General features: G+C 26.6%; 1 long non-coding RNA gene across 1 annotated transcript; it reads left to right on the top strand.

Annotated features, from left to right (window-relative positions):
- The first annotated feature begins 2,720 nt into the window (after positions 1 to 2,720).
- On the top strand, positions 2,721 to 3,847 carry LOC146888010 (uncharacterized). Its single transcript, XR_014993544.1, has 3 exons — positions 2,721 to 3,266; positions 3,549 to 3,632; positions 3,714 to 3,847. It is a non-coding gene; the product is annotated as an uncharacterized LOC146888010 (long non-coding RNA).
- Positions 3,848 to 4,253: the final 406 nt, after the last annotated feature.

The raw sequence follows: 4,253 nt of genomic DNA, 5'->3' as shown, positions 1-4,253 counted from the left end.
TCATCCCACTAACATCCCAGGGGAATCTTATGTTTCTCACTGCTTTAACATTATTACTATTTATCCCCTTATTTTCGGATCTTTTAAAACATTTTTTAAATTACATGTTTTATGCATTATAATTTATAATAACAATAAGAAGAACACAGTATTAATATTACGCACATAATCATTTCAGACTCGTAATATAACTAAAGATCTTCACTTTATTCTCATCTCAACATAGCAAATAAAATTTATTAGTTGTAAATACCATGCAATATCATATAAAGAACAAGATATTTTCTATTTATCTCTCGATTTATCTCTCTTATCTCTTTTCCTAATATTAAATAGACATTCCTTATGCTTCTTTTTAATTCCCCACATTTATTCTACATAAAATAGTCCATGAATGATCATATATTTTTCTATTTATCTCTCTTTTCCTGAAATTTTAAGCATTTGTCTTGTTCAAAATTAAATCAATAAAAAATATTAAAAGTTGATTGAAAAAAAGGCAGTAGTTGATTACAATAAAAGAATAGATTAATTTATTTATTTTTAAAACTGAATAAATAAATTTTAAAATTAATTTAGATTTTTTAAAATTTTTTAGTTTGATTAAATTTACACAAATCAGTATAAATTCAAATTAATTATTTAAATATTATTATATTATCTATTATTTTATTGATATATAATACATGTTTATTTTACTATAAAGCACTTACAGTCAGTTCTCTTCTCTTACAAATTATACAACTTTAGTGATTTTTAAAGTTTATATTATTTCATCTAATAGTCATAGTGTTTTACATATGAAACTTGATGCTATTTTGATAAATATTCCAAAGTTGACAAAAAAAATTATAAAAGCTATGTTAAATATTGTTTTCTCGTAATATATTTTAGATATTTTACTATTTCAATTTGTTAGTATATATAGTTAGGAATGAGAATCACTTTTGAGTTATAGACAACCAATCTGAGAAGAAGAAAAAGATCTTATTGCAAATTTGAAAATTGATTACTTTTAAAAATAGTATTTTAAAAGAATATTTTATTAGAAAGTTGATGAAAAAAAGAGGAGGATTTCTTCAAATTAAATAAAACCAAACACACATAGATGTTAAATTTGTCATCAGTCACTTTCATTTTCGAAAGAAATATCAATATTATTTATTATATTTTTATTATTTTAGTTTATAATGCATTGTTATGATTTTTGAAATTATATAAAGAATGTCGAAAACATTATGTAGGCGACTTGTTTATTATTATATAATAAGGTAGAGACGTACAGATGGATTTAAAATTGTAAGTTAATCTTATTTATTATGGATTTTGAATTAAGTTGGGTCGAAAAAAAAATATTTTTAAATATGGATTAAACTGAATTTGATTAACTCCTTGATTAAATGAGTTTGAATTGAATTGATGGGTAACTTACCAACAATTATTTATTGTTTTTTAATTATTTGTTATAATTATTTACTATATTTCTAATTATGTAAGTTGTACAAATTTGATTTTTTTAGATAATGTAATGATGTTCAATGATGTTTAAATTATTTGAATGTTTAATTTATTTGTTTGTCAAATTATATAGATTGATACTTTAATTTGTAATTACTATTTTTATAATAATGTTTGATGAAATAAAAAAACGTTTTTTTATTGTACTCCTATAAACACATAAATTGAGACAATACATGATGATTGTATTATAATAAATATATTAAATAAATAAAAATAACAAAACAGGAGTAACTCACCTAGCTTACCAACCTTGAGTTGAATTATAAAATTTTAGCTCATCAAAATAAAATAAAAAAACATAGTTAAGTTAGCTCATTTTTACTTTAATCGGTAATAAGTTAATTCATCTTAGTCAAGTCGATTGATTTTGACACTTTTACGAGATTAAAGAAAACAAATATCTACTATATATCTAAGAAAATGTTAGGATAGTGAAGTTACTGAATTGACCATTCTAATTGATTGACACGTGTCTCAAATGAAGGATTTTTTCGTCTTTTCTGTCTTCTTTAAGATTTCCCACTTCTTCCTCCTCAATGGCTGATAAAATTTTTGAAAGAACCACATTCAATGCTTGATTAAAATCTTGATTTACGTCTGACAAATAATTACTAATTTTTTTTCTTCTCCGAGAAAAACTATTCGCATTCTTCTTCTTCCACAAAAATTAAATTTACAGAACCAAAAGAAAACTCTCAAGGTTGTCTTCTTCTTCTTCGTCTTTGTCTTAAGTCTTCTTCTTCTTCTTCTTCGTCTCCTACTCCTGCCGTCATATCCAGTTGAAGGTAAGTTATAATAACCCAACTTTGTTTTCGAGTTTTCCTTCTCGATCTTCATAAAAGGGTTTTTTTACTTCTTCTGATAACAGTTAACATCTGAAAGTTAGGTATTGTTTAATAGCTTGATTTCTCCTTCTTCATTAGAGGTTCTTCTTCTATTTTTTTAACTAAACTTTGTTTCTATTTTGTCTCTGCAGGTCTCCTTCATCAAAGGGTATTTTTCTACTTTTTATTCGGTGAAATATATCCAAACATTCTTTATCTTTCTGAAATTCTAGGGAGCATAATCTTTCATCTATGTTTGTTTTCTCTTCGGTCTTGATCAGGTAATATTTATTTTTATGTTGTATTCAGACGCTTTTTTTTGTTGTTGTTGAACTTAGGTACTTCTCCTTTGATGGTGTAGGACATATTATGGGTTTGATTTTCTTCAAAACTACTGTGATGCCCTAATCATGCCAAAAAGACCATCGATTATCGATTATCAAGTTGGTGCGTGCCATTAATTTTTCCCTCTTGATATATTTTCTTGCTAATGGATCGCCAAAAAACCAAATTATCTTTTTAGGTTTTTGAAAAATATTCAAGATTTGAGGTGCGGGAAGAGATAAGAAGGCATGACGAAGGAGCACAAATGGAGGGAGCTTTTGGCTACAGAAAACCATTTATTAAGTTGGACTTCTTTAAAAACCCTTTTTATTTTATATTATTAGTTGGTGTGTGTATTTTTTTTCTATGATTTTCGTAATCAAAAGCAGAGACATTGTTTCCTCTTAGTAAAAGGGTACTTTTTTTGTTGAGCTCTATTTGATTTATTTTTTATTATGGTTGTAATTTTTATTACTCATTTTGGTTTGTATGTGTTGTGAAGGATAATTCATCAAATATTCAAGGCTGCCAAATCAATCAAGGATAATATGGCTTGAGATATTTGTGCCATTAGTAATTAAGGAGGCACTCTTGAAGGTAATCTGCTTTGAATGCTTGAATTTTTATGCTCGAAGCCTCAAGCAAACTGTTTTCCATTTTAAATGGTTTGAAACAAGATAACAATGTTGTACCCCATTTTTATCAAAAAATATAACAATCACAATGATTTTCTGTGCTCCAATAAGAAATTGCTCTTGATTTCTATCAATTTTACAACGGCTCATAATGTTTGAAAAGAATAAGCATTCATGCATATTTTTTCTTTGAAAGATACAAGGTGCTTCATACAATTCTGTAAAATTATAAGTTTGATTGTAGGAACTTTATTCAAGAGCAAGAGGCAAGAGGCAAGAAGAGGAGTTCCTCTATTTCTGTGAATAAATTTCTTTTGTCTACTTGAAGGTACAAAATATACACATGTTAGTTATATCTATCTCTACATTTTCAACTTTTGAGGAAATTAACTAAATTTAATGACAGCAGGAACTACAGTTGTTGAATGAGAAACGCAATCTGGTGAGACAACTATCTTAACTAAGCAAGGTTAGTAAATGTCTTTGTAAATTATAGTTATATTTTAACATCTTACTTATATGATATTAGTCTTAAACTTTGAATGTCAAACATGTCAAATTTATATGTTCCAAATTATTCTTCTCATACTCGGTCAAGATTATTCTTTTAATGCGAGCATTCATAAGTTGGTAAAAGTTGTTTGATATTAGATTTTGTTCTAAAAATATATGGATTGTGATATATGTTAATGGTAATGTGGTATATGAATGGACAGATTGGTGTCCCATGGTACAAAGAACACCTTCTCCAGTAGACATCTCTTGGTTCTATTATTGTCATAATTCTTATGAGAACTATACAGTATCATTTGATGCAATTATATCTCATGTAGGTTATTTAAAGAGTTATAGGACCCTTCAGATGTTAGTGGAATAACTGAGGTATTTATTTACACTTCTAAAGTTTAGGGTAGTCATTTTGAGATTTCTGTCATGGGAGGTGCATTAT

Source organism: Vigna unguiculata, chromosome 3, assembly GCF_037176805.1.
Source record: "Vigna unguiculata cultivar grain cowpea cultivar isolate G323 ecotype 2 chromosome 3, ASM3717680v1, whole genome shotgun sequence".
NCBI classification, from domain to species: Eukaryota; Viridiplantae; Streptophyta; class Magnoliopsida; order Fabales; family Fabaceae; genus Vigna; species Vigna unguiculata.
Note: the sequence above shows the minus strand (reverse complement) of the source record. Positions and strands in the feature narration are given on the sequence as shown.